This window comes from Alligator mississippiensis, chromosome 4 (genome assembly GCF_030867095.1).
Source record: "Alligator mississippiensis isolate rAllMis1 chromosome 4, rAllMis1, whole genome shotgun sequence".
Taxonomy (NCBI): Eukaryota; Metazoa; Chordata; order Crocodylia; family Alligatoridae; genus Alligator; species Alligator mississippiensis.
Window position 1 is genome coordinate 115,639,305 of NC_081827.1, and position 19,858 is coordinate 115,659,162.

The 19,858-nt window shown below is 47.5% G+C and overlaps 1 protein-coding gene across 6 annotated transcripts in view; it reads right to left on the reverse strand.

Annotated features, from left to right (window-relative positions):
• The window catches only part of SLC6A12 (solute carrier family 6 member 12), a 56,924-nt gene extending 47,230 nt beyond the window's left edge, over positions 1-9,694 (reverse strand). Inside the window, exons 1-2 of one of the 6 annotated variants that reach the window (XM_014609113.3) lie at positions 8,562-8,647; positions 8,365-8,461 (exon numbers count right to left, since the gene is read on the reverse strand). The gene's annotated coding sequence lies outside the window, so the exon portion shown is untranslated. The other 5 variants (XM_019489639.2, XM_019489641.2, XM_014609118.3 and 2 more) reach the window with 5 other exon arrangements.
• Positions 9,695-19,858: the final 10,164 nt, after the last annotated feature.

Below are 19,858 nucleotides of genomic sequence, written 5' to 3' on the forward strand. Positions count from 1 at the left end.
AGAAAGCAGAGTTCTGTGTCCTGTCAAATGAAAAGGTATACTTAATGAAACTTGTTTGATCTGTCTCAGTCTTTGCCACATTCCAATTTGCCACAGTCTAGTGCACATCATCAAGCAGAATGATGCTTTTGTCTAGGTTTATTAAGGATGACTTAAAATGCTGGCAGTAGACAGTTTAGGAGTGTTGGAAATGGACCTAAAGAGAACCACAAAGCCAACTGCCTTTGCTTGATATTTATTAGTATTACAGTAGTGCCTTCAGGCTCAGAGCTAATCAAGGTTTTCTTCTCCTCAGTCCCGCACAGTCTCTGCACAAGCTAAAGAGATGAAGCACAAAGGCAGGATTCCCATCCTCATCTCATAGATGGGAATTGAGGCACAAGGAAATTCAAATCACTTGCTCTAGGTGATGCACAGGAATTTGATGGTAAAGTAAGGAGCTAACTCAAACTTCCCATGTCCCAACCTATAGCATTAATCACAAGACTGTTCTGAGCCTCAGAGACACTCGAATCTGGACTGGAACTTTGCAAATGCCTTTGTTTGCCCAGACCAAATGCCAACAACACTGAGATACCGAATGATAATGAGACGGGGAAAACATCTACAGACAGGCAATGAGAGGCCTTGTGCATAAATGACAAAGCATGGTATCTTTGTAGCTTTATTTTCCTGTTAAAGAGGAGAGACTTATCATGCATCTCTTATGTCTTCTGACTTTCCAAACGGGCATGTGACCGCCAAGATTGGAGTTGTGAAATAGATGCCCACAGTTTAGGTTGGCCCTAGCTTCTCTTTCATCAGCCAGACTCGTACAGTACCTTACTTAGGCTGGCTTTGGTGAGTTTGCCTCCTCTGCTTTGCTTGATTCTAAAATGCGCACACACTGCAGAAGTGTGGCCCTCTTACATTTTTATCTCATGTGCTCGTAAGTCAGATATGATCTGGGATAGTTTCTTGCTTCCAGTTTAGAACAAGTCTCCCCTCAGGCAGCAACTGAGGAAATATCATTTAAGGATAAAACTTTCTCCATCTCTAAACAAACTGGCTTTGAAAGCAGCTTTTCCCCATCTCCACCTGCCTGGCTATGTTGCATATCTCAATTTGGAACAAAAGTGCCCCCTGAAGAGCATTCTTCAGTCTTCCAGTGTTGAGACACTCACAGTAAGTGTTTCTCTGAGACTGCCATTCTCAAGGGGGTTTTGATTTCTTCATGCAGCACTTTCCACTCTAAGGCTATCATCCCACTTACATTGACAAAGTTTCTATCCTCCTTAGAAACACACTAGACCTATATTAGAGTCACAGGACATCTCTCATCCTTTCTCTCATGCTCAGCAATGCCTTCTTTTTCAGCTGCCCAACCCTCGGTGCTTCAATGTGGGGTTTCTGGCTGCATCTGTGGGCAGCCTTTCTGTGTGCAGCAATCAGCTTGTCAGCTCCCAGGGCACATCAAGTGATTTTCCTTCTAGCCGCTTTTAACAGGAGTCATAGCATAAAATTGCAGCAGCCATGGGGGGTCAGCACTGGAAACACAGCTTGTAGGGCAGTAGTGTAACGAGGGGTGGGCAAGCAGGGCATGAACCCTGGGCACCAGGTTAGAGGCATGGGAAGCCCCTGTGGGGGTTGCTATTGTGAGGAGCCTGCACTGCAGCAGCATGGGAGCAGCAGCCTTCAGTCCCCAGCCATCATTGCCCCACCATAGTCCTTTGAGAAGGATCTATGCTGCAGACAGTTGGTTTCAGCAGAGATTGAGAGCCCACTCTGTCTACCCTACTGCTTAAGCTACCTCAACTCCCCTATATATCAGGAGAAACTGTTTCTATTAGACTACCTCATTATCTTAAGCAACTGGATGATGGATGAGTGCAAGGTAACGTTAATTGGAAAGAGTCTTTTGAAGCACCCCCTCACAACAATGGCTTCTGAGTAAGCTTCTTTCCATTGGAAAGAAATCTAGCTGGCACATGGATCACAGTTCATTTATGATTAACCTCATTATGGTAGTCACCATTACAACACACAAAGGATATGCCCTGTCCTAAGGAATTGGAACCTTAACATGGAAACCAGCAGCAACAAGAAGCAAGATGAAGACAACAGGAAGGACAGGAATCGACGACTAGATAGGCTGTTGGGCTTGGGGAAGAAGGGAAAAGAACCACCTGGGAAATGTTCTGATGCTATTCTACAAACTGGCAGCTCATTTAGTTGAAATGCTGCATTACATTTTAGTTACTGAAACAAAAGGGCCACTGACAATGGAGTGAGACACTATGGAAAGGAATCCACAGGAGGACAGATGAAAACACAGGATCATCTAGGGAAGCATTTCTCAACCTGCGAGTCATGACCCAAAAGTGGGCTGCAAGGAGATTTCAGAGGGTTGCGAGCCACAAGCTGAGAAACGCTCATCCTGGGAAAGCACCGAGACTGCGGCACGGCACAGTGGCGGCAGGAAAGCGCCTGCCCCTTCCAGTGGGAGAAGGGGGCGGGGGAAAGCTGCAAGGCTGGGCTGGGTGCTTATGGGGGCAGGGTAGCCAGAAGATGCTGCTCAGGGGGCAGAAGGGGCTGTGACCAGGCTGCCTCATGCAGCATGGCAGCTGCACCTAGGGCAAGGGCTGCCACAGGCCTCCTCGCTCTGCTGCCACTTGTGTGAGCCAGAGCCGCCGCAGCTACTGCATTCTGGCCTGAGTGGGATGGGGACAGCTGGGGGCCCCTCCGGTCAGGAGTGAGGGACACCAGCATGGCCCAGGGAGGGCCAAGGACTGTGGGTCATGCACTGGCTGGGCCAGGGGTGTGTGTGTTGGGACTGGCCATGAACCTTTGCAAACGGGTCCCAATAGGAAAAAGGTTGAGAACCACTGATCTAAGGGATGGGTGTCAAACATACAGCTTATGGGCCAGATCCAGCCTGCAGAATCATGTCATTTGACCTACAAGGCTCCTAGATGGTTCAGGGATTTAGGGGCAGGGTGTGCACAGGCAGGACCCACCACAAAACCCAGGGTATAGAGACCCACTGGGGACACATGCCAGCACCAGGGGGAGTGAAAATCCCTGTATTAACCCCCACAGCTCCTTGATGCTGCTTGTCCTGCCTCTCACTCTGCTGCCAGAGGTGGGGATCTGAATCTAGCCCCCATGACACAGATCTGACCAGAAGAATTTGACATGCCTGAGCTAGGTGGTGGTTAACAATGTTCCTGGACAGTGTTTGAAAAGTTCCTGAACCGGTATAAAAGTCTAGGAGGTCTCCAAAAATTATGGCAGTGAAACAACAAGACCACGTCCCACCCATGGCAATACTCCAGTGGACAGAGGTGATTGGCACATATGCCAAAATTAAAGTGCACCTACAAAGGCCATGTGTTGAGCATGTCACATGACTACTTACCAAAGCAGCTTCTCTATTGTGAGTTGACATCTAGTAAATGAAACTGTGGTAGACCATACAAATGCTTCAAAGACTTTCTGAAAGCTCAATGCAAGCTGTCCAATATTGACTCCCACATAGGATAGGCAACAAGCTGCCAAACAGCCTACTCAGGTATAGCCCATTTTAAGAGCCCACAACAATCAAGATATTGAAAGAAGTGTCAAAGGGAAAAAGTAAAGGTCACTTAATGCAGCGTTTCTCAACTTGTGGGTCACAATCCAAAAGTGGATCACAAGAATATTTCAAAAGGTCATGAGTAAGTGCCAGAAAAATGTACGAAAGCATGGATTTACCCTTGTAGGCTGGCAGGGTCATGGGAGCAGCCCCAGCAGCCAGATGAAGGTAAGGGTACGGGGAGCAATGGTGAAGGGCCAGGGCAGGGGGACAGCGTGTGCGTGTGTGTGTATACACACAGAGTGGAGGACAGGTGCCTGCTGGCATTGGGGGAGGGTGGCCAGGTACCGAGGCGGCAGCAGGGCAGCAGGGCAGTGGGTCAGGCACCAGAAGGACCATGACTCTGGGTCAAGCACTAGTAGGGCCAGGGGGGTGTGGGTTGGGACAAGCCATCAATCTTTACAAATGGGTCCTAGTACATAAAAGGTTGAGAACCACTGGCTTAATGCATCCTATATGATAGCATGATGTATCCTCTTTGATGAGAAAGATTGGTAAAGTAGAAGAATGCCAGTTTAGAAACAGATACACTTAATAAGGGCCAAAAGTGCATCTATTGGTACATGTCATACCTGTAAAATGTACAAAAAAACCCCCCTAGACCGGTACAAATGCACTGGAATAACTCCATCAGATACCAGTTCTTTAAAAGGAGCATTAAAAGAATGTGGGCTTGTTTTTATTCACATTCTATCATGTCTGCTTGCTTCCCCCTGGTCTAATGAGTAGTTCTAATAAGGATTTATTGAACAGTATGATATCAAATACCATGATGCTGGTGTGGTAGGTAGGGGGGATATACTGCTTTAACTGTATCTGCTTCCAAATTAATAGAATACCTATAGCATGGTAAATATGTACAGACAAGCTCCTAGTTTCAAAGGAGAGTAGCAAGAAGGAAAAAAAATTACAGAGAACACATGCTCAACATACCTATTTGCCTTGTCCTCCAAGAGGTCACTGGAAATTAAAGTGGTGTTAATTTGAAGCTGATAAAAGATAATTGGGTTTTACACCTCTAGTAATTACCTTGTGACATGCTGCTGCAGGGCATTTTCAAGGCATATGCTCCATGAGAGCCATGGAGGACAGTGGCAGGAGCAAGGAGGGCACAGGACTGGATCCTGCTCTCATTTTCACCAATGCCAATCCAGAGTAACGCTGCAGAAACTGGTGCAGTTGCTCCAGCTTTACGCCAGTGTGAGTGGGAGGAGCATCTGGCTCTGCATCAGCAGATATGCTACCTAGGATATGAATGACTAGAATTATTGATCCTCAGGCTTTAGAGTAGGAAGGAGCTTCTACGGTATCACATGTTGGTCATAGGAGGATCTCTGTATCTAGAGCAAGTTTCTCCTGTCATTTAGTGACTCACCTGTAGCTGATGAAATCAGCAAGATTATGCTGCTGTAGGTGAGATCAGAATCAGGTTTCAAAGCCTCTGTTTTTATATTAAACATAGGTAACGTCTTTGATCTACATAAGGTAAAAGAACTCAGCTCAGCACACGGGCTGGTTCTCTTTGCTCTCATAAAACACTGAACCCCCTGCACATTCCAGCAATGGGACCCCTGGCCTGACCCCTTCAGCATCTCCGAGAATGGAAGCTCTCCTTTTCTCAGCTTCAGAAAAGATGTTCCACAACTGCACCAAGCTTGACTTCTATTCTCCTATACGGGGTCACTGGAGCACAGCACATTGATGTGGGTTGAAAGAATAAAGCCAGGTAAATGACACAGAGATTAAAAGACATGTACCTCAGATGTGCATGCTGAGTAAACAGATTTGCAAAGGGCCCTCACATCCTCCGGGGATGGGAGGAGAAAAGAGAGGCAGAACCTATGGATGAGGCACAGAAAGCTCATCTAAAGCAAAGAGGGAATGCAGACTGAATCTTCGAAGGAGACATGAAGGTTAATATTGGGAATGGTACCTGATTGCACTGAGATAAATGCAGAGCTAGTGACTTACCACCCACTAAACCCAGACATTCCCTCAAATTCACAAGGGCAGGATAGGAAGGATAGTCTCTGGCAAAGGGGGAAGTATTCCTACCTAAAGCCCTATCAACTCAGCTGCCTTCCCCAGAACAAAACCAGTCCCAAAAAGGGGGCTGCAAGGATCCTAAACCTCAGCTGGAGGCTAGTGTCACTGTACTCTCAGGACAGGAACACAGCCAAACTCAAGTGCCAATGCCTCCAAACACTGGGGCATCTGAAATCTGCATCAAAATTGTACAGCTGGGACCCATTTCTGCTTTAAAAGCCTCATGAGGCCATCGTTTTGCCAACAGAATTGCCAGTACAAAGGTCAAAAGGGGCCAGAGCCCTGGAGATCACTGGTGACTAGGAGAGCCAGTGTTTTGGAAGCTCTAGCCTGAGACCTGCATCTCCTACAGTCCTTCTGCAAGGTCCCAGGCAACAGTCTCTCTTTCTCTGGAGCATGCATGGTGCCTTGGCAGGGGGTGGCTGAATCCAAGCCAAATGGGTGATTAAGACACAGAGCTGGGGACCTGGTTTCATACTGTTCTAAATACACATCTACCAGATCCTCTCACACTGGATTATGCTCTGGCATGGGTGACTGGTGTGGGAGAGTGCCCCAGTGGTCAATCCCTGAGCCCAGAACCACCAGCAGCAAAACCGGCGAACCCAGAAGTGCACTTCTGCCGGCACTTCTGGTTTCACGGCTGGTTCTTCGGGGCGGTGCACAGCCAGGGGGTCTACACGCACCCGCGTGCACCCCCTACATGTCGCCAATGCTTTTTGGTGTCACTTGAAGTCACATACCAGGATACACACAGGCAGATCCAACCCTAGGGGGACCCTTCACAGCACAGAAGACAACCAGTTAAGCAAAATTCCCATAAATGCGGAAGGGACCCATCAGATAGAGGGAGAACCAGGTCCCCATGTTAAACCTTCTCAGATGTGGAGCGTGCAGGGGCCAACAGGCAGGTGAGGTTACAGGCAGTGTTTAGCAGGAGTGCTCACAAAATCAGGCCCCTCAACACATAGGAGTGTATATACAATATAACCACTGAGAAAGGAGCCTTCTTGGTTCCGACATGATGCTCCTATAACAGCCTTTGCCAGAACTACAGAGGTCTCATGCTATGGTCATGGAGAGCTCCAGAAGTACAAAACAATCTGCCATTCACTTCATCCCTCCATATGGTACATGCGCCAGCCCTGCCCCACTGCTCAGACACAGGCCTGTCAAGGAAGGGGCCTGCCCAGCTGATTTACTGATAATCCCAGATATCCAGTCCCCTCATGGCAGGTAGGAGAGAACTGTAGAGGCAACACACACTTGGAGCTGTGATTGCAATGGCAGGACTAGGAAGCATAGGTAGAGATGTGTGGGGCCCAGGACTGGAATATCAAAGAATTCTGCTGGCAGAACTGACAAAGCAGGGGAGAGGAGTCAGCCCAGGCCCGCCAAAGGCATGCCTTGTTCAAGCTAAGAGAACAGCGCCATTCTCTAGCATGCCTGCGGAAATTCACTGACAAAGTAAAGACTCACACAACCCAGCTGACAGCAGCACATTTTACTATTTGCCCAGACTTCCCTCCAAGCATCCCTGCAGCCTGCACTTAGCAGAAGCAGCCTGTGCCTGCCACAGGGAATCCAGTGAATGCAGGAGGCAAGTGCATCCAGTGGGAAGTCTGGCCACTATGTGACTGCTTTGCTAAAGTCCAAGGTTTAGCAAATTTCTGTCAGCAATTATTGATTGGAAAAATTAAGCAAGGATTTTTTTTTCTATTGGGATAGGATTACCAGCAATTACACAGAAAGCTTTGCTGGGTCAGAGAAATACGGAATATCTTTTCTATAGTGTTCATATGATCAGCTGCACACATACACACACACAGACCTACGCACATGGGCATCTACATACACAATCCTTTTTGCATTCAATCACCCTGTCTTCACAGAGCGGTGCACACATGCACAGAAACACACCAGCACCAGAGCAAGCATAAATGGAAAACACTAATGAAGTCACTGGAGCTAGAGCAGCGGAGAATCCGCCAAAGCGACATGCCAGTTGGTACCTGGGTGCATATAACCTGACCATTCACAGTAGTACAGAAAAAGCCTCTGTTAAGGGCATCTTGGATGCCCATCACGTCCTCTAGCTCACAGCAGAGAATTCACAACGCTTCCCCCTGCCCCCGTCCTCCCCGCTCACAGCAGGGGATGCCTGCAAGTGGTGCTGCTCTAGGCAGGAAAGGATGTAGGAGAAGGAATTCCTCCTCCTTTTCTCCCTGTACCTATCCCTCCCTACCTTTGCTGATGAGCCCCCAGTTTGTCGGGTGCTGTCACTGACCATTCCCTTGGCTAGCTGCCCACTGAGTCTCTCCAGCATTCCTTGCTGTCAAGCCCCGTCCTTGCCCATTTCCTTTTCCAGCCTCCCCATCTTCTGTCTCCAGATTCTTCAATGGAAAATTGCTGACGAAATAGGACCCTTTACTAGGCCCCTCCAAACTAATTCATTTATTTCACCACCTCTCTCTTCCTCTACTATGCTGGAGGCTTCTCCCTTCTCCTCCTCCCAAAATGCTCCCTGCACCCCTGGGGCCAAGCGGGTAGCTCTGCAAAAGCCTTTGTGAAGGCTCCAGAGTTACTTCATGAATGACAGGAGGTGTGGCGCCCTCCCCCACTCCCCCCATTCGCCCCTCACCATGGCCCCGAGCACTTGCAGTACAGCACACAGACTCAGACAGGGCCATGGACAGAGCACATACCCAGCTCACCAAAATCTCCTTCAGGCTGTTCAGTCCCGTCTGGGGGCCCTGGACACTGGCAGGGAATCCAGTGAATGTAGGAAGCAAGTCAAGGTGCCTATAACTCAGAGAGCAAGAGACAGAGTTAAAAAAAAGATCCCGTCTCTCCCCTGCTTCTGTCCCTCCCCTTCAACCAGATCTCCATGCCAAATTATTACCAACTTCACTTGTGGGTGGTGAAATTAGAAAAAGGGGAGTGTGCATCAGAGAGAAAGAGAGAGAGAGAAAGAGAGAGGTTTCATTCCAGCTGCCTTACAACATTTCTCTTGTCAGACCTTGAACTGTAATATGAGGCCCTGACAGAGGCAAAATGAGGCAGAAGCCATGCTCGGCAGAACTAAGGCCAAAAGTTTGCAGCCAGCGATTACAACACTCAGTGGAACTAATCCAAATCCTCTCACACTCACTGGAACGAAGCAAACTCTGTTCTTGTAGATAAAGCCTGACCTGACTGCTATGCGAGCCCAGCTCTTTAAATTGTGGAATCCCTTTAGAGCACCCTGAGACATGGGATGGATTGCCTCAACATCCAACAGGAATGATTATGTTAAACCTGCTTAAGTGGTGGAGCGCAGAACATAATAGCAAGGATCAAGCGTACAGCTGCCAACAGGCAAAATGCAATGCAAGAACTGGGAGAAATGTTTATTCCACTGCACTCCTCTAGTTCACTAAAATGTGTAAACTACTACAAGTTCCCTTGCCACATTCACTTGCTTGATGAGGTCTCTCATCCAGGGTAAAGAGTCCCCAGGTTTTGTTTGATAAAAACACCTTGCGTTCCCCCTTGTCTTAATGTTTTGTTAAAATGAACCCTCTGGTATCTTATAACTGGACCTCTCTCTATATTAGAGCAAATTTGTATCTCTCTTCAGCTGAGCTGTTCACGTGGTGAGTAACAGGGTGGGATGTGCTAGTTCCTCCAGTTTGCTCACTGGTATTTGGCTTTCCCCTCTGACTCTAAAATGCTCTTTTGTCTAATTGCCTGAATAACAATGGTGTAGCCGCTCCCCATAAACATGTGCCCACATACCTGTAAGATAAACTTTGTGTTATCAGGAGCCAGAAGTTCACACAGGGTTCCTAGCACATTCTTTGACTCCACCATATGTTGAATTGCCCATTACTGGAAGGAACCACAGGTGGAAGAGCAAAGCCGCTGGGAATCAACACATCTCCTTGCAGGGCTGGGTCCTTGAGAAAACAAAGGCAGTGTGCAAGTGTGTGCAGGCACTCCAGGTCACAGCTAAATATTTTGAATGGCTCTTGATGGTGCAGGACAGGTCTGGACGGCATTCGTAAAGAGACTATAAAGCCGTGCTGAGTGACTTCTCCAGACTGAATGAAAGCTTCTCACTGCCCTTTTCCAGCCCTCCCATTCCTCCTACACAGCAAACACATCCAAGGTGTAGCCAGGGATTGCCTCTTTCCTTTGATTCTTATGCTTGGCTGATGTAGCAGGCTCTAAAGGTTGGTAAAGCTGCTATAAGTCAAAACCAGTTACACTGGGACCCACAGTGGCCTACACTACACCCATGGGCAGATCCAGGATTTTTAAAAGGGGGGTGTGCAGGGTGCAGTATTCCTCCCTGTTCCCAGTCTCCTTCCCCTCTCTCTCCCTCCATCAGGGCAAGCAGACCACAACATGGGAGCAGTAGGTAGGGACTTTTTTTAAGTCCCCGAGTCACGTAAGAATTCTCCACCCTGCTCTCGGCACCCCAGTCAGCTCTCAGTTTGAAAATGGCTAAACCCCTCCCCTCCGTTCCTTACCCTGTCTACTTACACCTGAAAATGGAGTGCGGCCTCACCACTGTATCCCTTCTGGATCCACCCCTGAGTATTCCTGGGATTGATGGAAACCCAGCATGCCTGCCAGTTATGCCACATGCCAAGCCAAAGTGTCAGAGCCCCTTATCCAGTATTCAGCTCAAGCACACTAGCCCTTTTTGTCCTACTTCAATACAAACATTTGATTTTTTCAGATTTTTCTGCAGAACAGGATTTGTTATTTGTTTGTTGGTGTGGTTTTCCCAGCGATAGCTATAAGGAACCTCCTACTGGCATAGCTGTTCAAACTGCGTATTACCATCTTGGTAAAAAAGAAAAGAAAAGTTAAACTGCTGCCTTGTACAATATGCTCTTTTAGACCAGCCATGAGAAAGGCCTCATGAAGATTTAGCCCAGCCACAGTTCCCTAGCTGCCATGTTGTGCTGCAAGAAACAGCCTCCCATGGATGCGAGTGTGTGACCAGAGGCATTTTATGACATGCAACAAAACAGACTCCAGACAAGAAATCCCTGCAAAGGATAAGTAACATGACAGCAAATAGATCCCTCTATTCAAGTTTTCTCTTCTCCAGCCACTATGCAGCTAAGGCAACTCCACACAGTGGGTAGTAGAGGAAGTTAAATATATGTACATGACATTTGCAGGAGGTAGTAAAGGACTGAGGATTAATGCAAAAGGGCCTATCCACACAGAAATTAGGGACACAGGCAAGAAGAAGAAAAAATGAGGTTCACGCTGGAATGTAAATACAAACCAGTGGAAAAACCTTGAAACAGATATGCACAGTGCTGAGAGAGAAAGCAGGAAGCAGACATGCTGGCAATGGGGCTCCAACACATGGGTACATGGAAGGAGTGAGAGTAGCCTTCTTAAAAGCTCTGCCTACGTAAGTCACCAAGAGATAGCTCAGGGTAGATTTGGGCTGTCATTCAGTATAGAGCCATGTGTACTTCTTGGGTTCACTGGCCTCCTTGAGCTTGGCTGCCCCTCAGCTGGACCACAGTGGGCCCAAGGGCTCTGCCAAGTCTTTGGGTTTAGATCAGGACAAAAATCAGTGATGTCAACTCCAAGAGGTTTCTGACCTGTGGCACCAAAATGAAGCAGCACCTGCAGTCAGATGTAGGGATGCATGATCCTCCCACTCCTTTCCTGCAGGAGCAATGGGATAGTTAACACTGCTGACATTTAAATTATCACCACTGGGCATCCCAAGTTAACACCTCCACAGCTCATGAGAGGCAGTTCACACCTCTCAGAGCAAATGGCCCAGTGCCTCCCCAGATCTACTTGCACACCCTATGTTCAATTCACATTGCTGAGGCTTTCTTCACAACTCTAACAGCTGGAGAGTTCATTTTTCTTTAAAAAAAAAAAAAAAATGAGAGCAAGAGATTCAAGCTGGTGGCTTCAGGGAGATGCCAGCATGCTGTATTGGGGCAGGCTGGATGTTTACAAGCCCTGGCTGAAAGAGAACTAACAGCCATAGCAGAAAGAGAATCTGACGCAAATTTGAATAAAGACCCGGTCACAAAAATAGCCAATGTGCTTTTGGGCTGTGTACAAGGAAGTGTCATGCCTCGGAGCAGAGAGCTTAATAGTCCTTCTGTAGATGGCTCTGGCACAAGAATAGCCTGCTTTTGTACAGCACTGTTTATCTGCAACTCTGAAAAGTGCTTTACAAGGATGTCCGTATAATTACCCCCATTTTACAGATGGGGAAGAAAACTTATCTGACATCACTCAAAAGGCCAGAACCAGAGCTGGGAATAGAACCCCATTTCCCAGGGCCCAGCCCAGTACCCTAAGTACTACCTCCAGCTCCTTGCACATAAATTGTGATGTACCATTCTAGTGGTGTTGTGGAGCTATCCTTCCTCTAGAATCTTTATGGGGTGCAAGAAACCAGAGCAAGGTGTGATCCTACTCTGCTCAGAAGCTGACAGCACGCTTCTAGAGAGAATTTGCATGCTGCTTTAGATTAGAGATAATTTCATAGTTGGTACGGTCAGAAGGGACCTGAGCAGATCATCAAGTCCGACCCCCTGCCATGGCAGGAAAAAGTACTGGGGTCAAACGACCCCAGCGAGGTGTTCGTCTAACCTCCTCTTAAAGACCCCCAGGGTAGGAGCCAGCACCACTTCACTTGGAAGTTGGTTCCAGATCATAGCCGCCCTGTGAAGTAGCGCCTCCTGATGTCTAGTCTGAATCTACCCTCTGCCAGCTTGTGACTTATTTCTAGTCACTCCTGGTAGTGCTCGGGGGAACAGGGACTCACCCAATGCCTGCTGGTCCCCTCTGACTAGTTTGTAACAGGCCACTAGATCCCCCCTCAGCCTTCTCTTGTGGAGGCTGAACAGGTTCAGGTCCCTTAGCCTCTCCTCATAGGGCCTGCCCTGCTGTCCCCTGATCATATGGGTGGCCCTCCTCTGGACCCTCTCAATGCTGTCCACATCCCTCCTGAAGTGCAGCACCCAGAATTGGATGCAGTACTCCAACTGCAGCCTGACCAGTGCCGCGTAGAGGGGGAGGATCACCTCCTTGCACCTGCTCAAGATGCATCTGTGGATGCATGACAAGGTGTGGTTGGCCTTCCTGACCGCGTCCCCACACTGTCGGCCCATGTTCATTTTGGCATCAATAATGATTCCAAGATCCTTTTCTGCCTCTGCACTGACAAGAATGGAGTTCCCCAGCCTGTAGGTATGCTGCTGGTTCTTCCTCCCCAGGTGCAGCACCTTGCACTTGTCAGTGTTGAAACCCATCCTGTTCTCATCTGCCCACCCCTGTAACCTGTCTAGGTCCAATTGCAGCCTATTCCTCCCTTCTAGAGTGCCCACATCTTTGTGTCATCAGCAAATTTGAATAGGGTGCTTTTTACCCCCTTGTCCAAGTCACTGATGAAGATGTTGAACAGTGAGGGTCTGAGGACCGAGCCCTGGAGGACCCCACTGCCCACATCCCTCCAAGTCAAAAATGACCCACTTTCCCCTTGCAGCATCACTTAAAACTGCGCTGGAGTATACCACATCATACACACTGAAGGCCTTGCAAAGTCATTTACACTCCGACTGGAAGATGCACTTTGCCATTAGAAACATGAGCCTGGGAATTTCACCCATGAGTCATGAAAGTTTCCTTCCTCTTTTGCTCCCATCCATCTTCAATAGGCAGGGGATGGAGAAGGACTTTCACGCAGTTTTCAACCTAATCCCCCAAGGAGCAAAATAATGGGGAAGGGCTTTCCTGTGTAGCTGAGGTTAAGAAACACAGAATTCCCCTGTAGTCAGTGTCAAGGGGGGCTAAACACTGGCACAACTCCATAGCTATGGAGCTTGACCTTCCTGGTCAAGCATGAAAGAAGGTGGTATGAAACACCAAAAGCAGGACTGCCCACACTGTACTTGTTCAGAGAAGGAGGACTCTGGACTCCATAGCTACCAACCCGGCACAGGTCACACTGAAGTACCCTTCTTGGGAGGATCGCTCCTGCTCTCAGCCTGGCAGGTAAGCAGGGTTCCCACCAGACATGGGCATGAACTTTGGCACTGCTAAGAGGCCAAACACTGAGCTGGCGCGCTGAGATGTAGCAGGCTTCTTCAGCCTGTGGATGCTTTTGTTCTTTTCCATTGACTGCTAGCCCTCACAAAGGCAACATGTTATGTCTCAACAACCTTCCTCTTCTCTATTTACTTCTTGCCAGCTGGCAGAGCTCCTCTGCTTCTCATCCCTTTCTTCTCTAAGCAGGTGCAAAGTTTTAGTGATGTTATTCAGGTTCCCCCACCCCATTTATTTCTTCTGTGTTTTGTTGTGACATGGCTTTGAAATGATCAGCTTCGAGCAGTTCCAGGAAACTCCCTTCCTGGCACAGAGCAGACACACAAGGATGGGGTGGAACAGATGCCAGCAGCACTATCCCACGGACACACCAGTTCCCAGGAGCTTGGGTACTACTGTCAGCCCATCAGCTCAACGACCCTTGAAGGGCCACAGCATGTGAGACTGCACAGCAGTGCAGCTCTGCCAACTCCTATAAGTGCATCACGATCATGATCTGTGTTTTCCCCCAAACCCCAGTGAATGTGTGCGGCCTAAGAGCACCTTAAAGGTTCTGAAACCAGAAGCCAAGGATAAATGAACTCAAACCTTACCGGTAGTTTTTTTGTGTGTGTTTTTTGGGGGGGTTTTTAACAACATAATCTTAACAGCCAGGTTTTGATTTCTCAAAGCCTGGGATAGCAACACTGATAATGTATTGCACTCAGCTGCTTTTCTCACTGTGACCGCATGGCCTTTGTGGTTATTGTCAAGGACAAAAGGTAGCACTTTCAGTTTCAAAACCACTGGCCTCTATAACCTCAGCTATAGACAGCTGTCAAGTGTATTAGCTTATGTATATCTTCTGAAAGCACTGAGGACAGCAGAGTTTCCCATTCTCTCCTCCTCCCCTTGGCCTATCCTCTTCTGCCTGGGTACTGCTGGGTTTCTCAAATATTACCTCTGCCCTGAAATCCCCTCCCTCCTCAGGCACTTGCAGAGAGGACCCGAAGAGCAAGGACAAGACTTAGCCATCTGAGGAGTGAGGGAGCTGATGCCAAAGTCGTCGGTAGATGAACTTTGTTGTAGGACCCGGGGTCAGGAGACCAGCAGCCCCCTGGACTCCGCAGGCTGTAAGGGTACAAAGGGAAACATGGATCTGGAAAGTTAGGCAAGATAAGGCTGCCTGTGACCTTTGCTAGCCATAGTGCTGCAGAGGCAGATACACATGGAATGAAAGAGAAACTGGAAGAGGGAAGTAGGAGAGACCAAGTGGAATGGTAACACCATGGCTTCTTTATACTCTGTCCTGGGGGGGTCCCCTCCTCTACTGCCATGCCCACTGCCCCAGAAAGAGGGCAGCAGACTAAAGGAGGGCAGCCATCTTTGAAACAAATCCACCTCATGCAACCTAGTTGTAGACTAATCCCAAACTGCAGAGCTCCACTCAGAGGGGGACTCAAGAGCTCTAGATTAGGGTATGCAGCTCCCTTTTATCCTCCATATTGTTATAAATGCAGCCTCCTCTGCAGACCTCGCGACCTAAGCTTCTATTTCTGGCATGGCTGTGAGCACATTCCTACTTAAAAGCGAGACTGTCACCATCACCTCTTCTTCCAGTTATAGAACTCCAAATTCTTCCCCAGGCAACACTGACGCAAATGCTGTAGTGTGGGAAAAACAAGAGGACAGTTTTCTTTTAAGATTAGATATCTAGAAAGGTCCAACTTCCTTCTGATGATCAGTGACCCAGTTTGGGGTCTCGGAGACCTCTAATTTTAATGTAAACCTCTCCCATGTGCAGGAGAGGCCTGAGTCTCCAGCCTCATCCCCATTTTCCCCAAACTACCATATTTTCTCACCTACAACACACAACAGCATAAAATATGCACCTTGCTTTTGAACGGCAGAATGAAGAACAAAACCCCTTTCCTTCTGGCAGGTAGCTGAGTAGCAGCAGCTAGGGAGCCGAGCCTGTTGCTGTTTTGTTCCCTGAAAATCATGTGCAAATTTTACTTTTTGCTTCTGCCCAGTGGAGCACAAACTGCTTGTATCGTATGTCTCGCACATAATGCACACTGCAATCACCAGCAGCTGGCTTTTCAAAAAAAAAAGTGTATGTTGCATCCAAGGAAGTACAGTATTAGATTCACTTTTCAGATTGGTCAATTAAACATGCAGTATTCAAGGTCTTCAGCTGTCTCTCAGCTAAGATACTATCAAAATGTCTCCAGCTGAAGGAGGCATGAGTAACAGTAAAGCTCTCAGGTGACCAGAGTGAGCACCAGAAACATGTTCTAAAGCAGGGGTCAACAACCTACAGCTGGCAGGCTGGATCCAGCACATGATCTGCTGTGATCTGGCCTGCAGAAGGAATTAGCAGCATGCAATGAGAAGGGTGCCAGAATGGAAGCATCCCCTCCCCACAAGAAGTCTGTTTCACCTTACAACAACCACTAGTTTTCTTACTGCCCGTTGTTGCCAACACTGGCAACCAGCAGCACTCAAGGTGAAAGGTGGCAGGAGCTGCAGTAGGGAGCATAAGAGGACTCACCTGGTTTGCAAAGCACAAGTCCAGTAGACATTGTCGGGGGAGAGGGATAGTCAGGGAAGTGTGCAAGGGCCAAGTGGTGATCTGACTTGAGGCTGAAGTATGTAACTTCAGTCCATCCTTTGTAGACAGTAACTGACTCCTTCCAGAAAGAGAATCCCAAAACTTTGCTCATGTCAAATTCAACCCCCTGCCAGAACAACTGCACCCATATAGGGAAAGGTAGTACTGGAAGAGGCCTCCCAGGCCAGTGCATCCAGTGCTTTCTTATGTAGACATCCATTTATCCAAAGATTCCTAAAAACAGTCCACTCCAAAAAACTGCACACCACAATAAGGCACAAAACTGGAAACACCATAAACACCTTGCTATGTGCCATAGATAAAAGCAGGAGACAAGGGCACAGTCAATGCCACTTCAATGGCAGATAAGTAATGTTTTTTAATGCATGCTCACAGGATCCTAAAAAGAAAACCATGCTCTGCACCACAGAGAAAGACAAAACCCCAGCCACACATACCTTGCAATTTAATCTGTGGGGAGGAATTCCTTCCTGACCCCAAATTTGATTATTGGTGTAACCCTGAGCAGAAGAGCTATATCTCCTAGTCAGGAACTTAAGGCACTACTTACCAGTAAGTCCCCAGTCCAAAACCCCGATCCTCAGCTGTGGCCAATGTCCAGTACTTCAGACAAAGGTGAAAAAAGCCCACAGAGGTTCACATAACAGATTCTGCTCCATTGTGCTCCAAGCTTGACATTGTAGACAGAAAGAAGAGTGTCTTAGATTCATATTCATACCATGGTTTACTGGGTTTGGGGTTTTTTGGTTTTACTCAGACATCAGGGTCACTGGAAAAAGGACTATTTTGATAACCAAACTGAGGTGGAACCCTCTTAGCAGACTACCACTCTGCATATAGAAAACTCACTGGACTTCAGACATCAGCCATTCCTGAAGGCAACTGTGAATGATAAACAATGGTTTATCAGAAGAAAAGTCTTAGAGAGATGAACAGAAACATTAAAATCTCTGTAGATTTTTTTCTTTGAGCAATCCTGAACGATTTTATAGACAACAATAACTCCACAGTTGAGATCTCTGGCAGGATCTCCACAAAATCCAAAAGAAAGGGTTTAATTCTTGATTGGATACCACAGAGTAAAAGTACTACAGGTCACTATTAATTTCACGTGGAGTCCTTTTGAGTTCATCCCCTTTCAATTATCTGGGAATTTTCCTTAGGAGTCTTTGCCACAGATTTCAACACACTTTTTAGACCTGAATCCTCACATCACGGGGTGGGTGGTGTAATCCCCATGTCACAAATGAAGAAAACTGAGGCACTGAGAGGTTACGTGTTTTGCAAGGAGAGGTCACACAGAGCTTGGACCTGAGCCCATTTCTCATGACTCCTAGACCTGTGCACTGGCCCCAGGACCTTCTCTGCCAGCAGAGGCCTTTGGTTGATCCTCTAAATGACAATCCAGGGGATGACAGCAGAAGCCACGCATGCAAATAAAACCCATGAATGAATCTAAGTCTGCCCAATGTCATGCATAATTCTGGGAGGGGGGAGGGAGGTGATCAAGCCTTTCTCTGGACATAGGCAACCAAGTCTCTAAGGACCATCCCTCACACTCTGCCCCTCTAGAAAGCCACATGCAGCCACAGATGAATGAGTTAGAAGAACATCTCTTCTGGATGAAGCAATGTAGAAGCTGTATCAGACAGTCCTACACTTGCTGTTTGAGTACAGTCATATTACAGAGTCATAAGAATCCTTCCAACAGATTTGTTCAATTCTTTGGACTTTGCCATAGTTCCATGCCAAAAAGGACCAATAGATTACCTAGGCTGAATTTGTGTCTATCAAAGGCCATTCAGTTATAATCAGATACCCCTATATTGGGCTTGATCACTTGGGCTTAATAACTTGAAATAGACTAAAATATTAGTCTCTCAGGAGACTAAACTGTTTCATGCCATGGGCAGTGAACAGGACTTGCGAGAGCAGGGAACTGATGTGGTAAGAGGCACTCTGAGGATCCTCGGAGGTGAGCCCCACCCCATATTAGAGGAAGGCAAAACCTCACAACAGGTCCCTGCCAATCTGATACAGGGGAAATACCTTCTGGTGTCCAGTAGGACCTTGAGCAATTAAATTAAGATCTAAACATGAAAAAGAAAGATAAGTTTTAAAAGAGGAGGATTTTCAGTACTCTCTCAGGGCACTGCTCAACCCAGTCTGATATCCCACATCCAGCTGTGATCAAATCTCTCATACTTTGGCAGAAGACAAAGAAACCCCCCCAGAATACATCAAGCCAGGTTTGCCCCATGGAAAAGGAAGTGGTTAACTGTGGTAGTCTGAAGTCAGGCAAAAGGTAGGGCAGATCAGCACCTCAGAAGCTAACTGGTTCAAATAGGCATGAGTTGTCACAATAAGGCAACAACCTACTTCATCAGATTTTAGGAATGGATTGGCACTCAGGGGGACTGATCAGATCAATTAAGATAACCAGACAACATTCTTTGTGTAAATCTGATATCTTTTATTAGACAACTCAAATATAAACAGGGCATTGAGCACCTAGAGGAACACTGCTTGGATGAAGGAATAGAGGCAGATGTTATTTACTTAGACTTTAAAAAGGCCTTTGACACAGTGTCACTACCAATTGTTATAAATAAACTAAACAGTTGCAATGTAGATTAGTACAGTCCAGTGGGTAGAAAATTGGCTTATGGGATGCACCCAAAGAGTGGTGGTGGATGGGTTGGTTTCTACCTGGCAAAATGTAGGCAGCAGAGTCCCGCAAAGCTGTGTCCTGGGACTGGTACGATTCAATATCTTCATTAGTGACTTGGACGAGGGAGTAGAAAGCATCCTGTCCATGTTTGCTGACAACACCAAACTATGGGGGGAGGTACACAAACTAGACAGCAGGGAGCAAATCCAGGCTGATTTGGACAGGCTGAGGAAGCGGGCTGAACAGAATAGGATGCAGTTAACAAGGATAAGTGTCTTGTGTTGCACCTGAGGAGGAAGAATCATCCACACTCCTGTAGTCTGGGAGATACCACTCTAAGTAGCACAGCTACGGAAAGGGATCTCCTAGTCAACTCCAAAACAAACATGAGTCACCAGTGTGATGAGATAATAAGTAAAGCAAACCGCACCCTTTCTTGCATAAATAGGTGCATCACAAACAGGTCTAGGGAGGAGATACTCCCCTCTATGCAGCGTTGGTCAGGCCCCAGCTGGAGTACTGCATCCAGTTTGGGGCACCGCATTTCAGGAGGGATGTGGATGGCCTGGAGAGGGTTCAGAGGAGGGCCACTCGTCTGGCTGAAGGCCTACAGAAAAAACCTGTGTGGACCGATTAGGAGACCTGAACCTCTTCAGCCTCCGCAAGTGTTTACCAGGGCACCTGTCAGGGTAACTAGAAATAATGGCCACAAACTGGAAGAGAGCAAATTCAGATTGGACATTAGGAAGAAATTCTTTACCTGAATCCTCACATCACGGGGTGAGGGGTTGAGGGGAGTGAGGGGAGGGGTGTGAGGGTTGCTAAA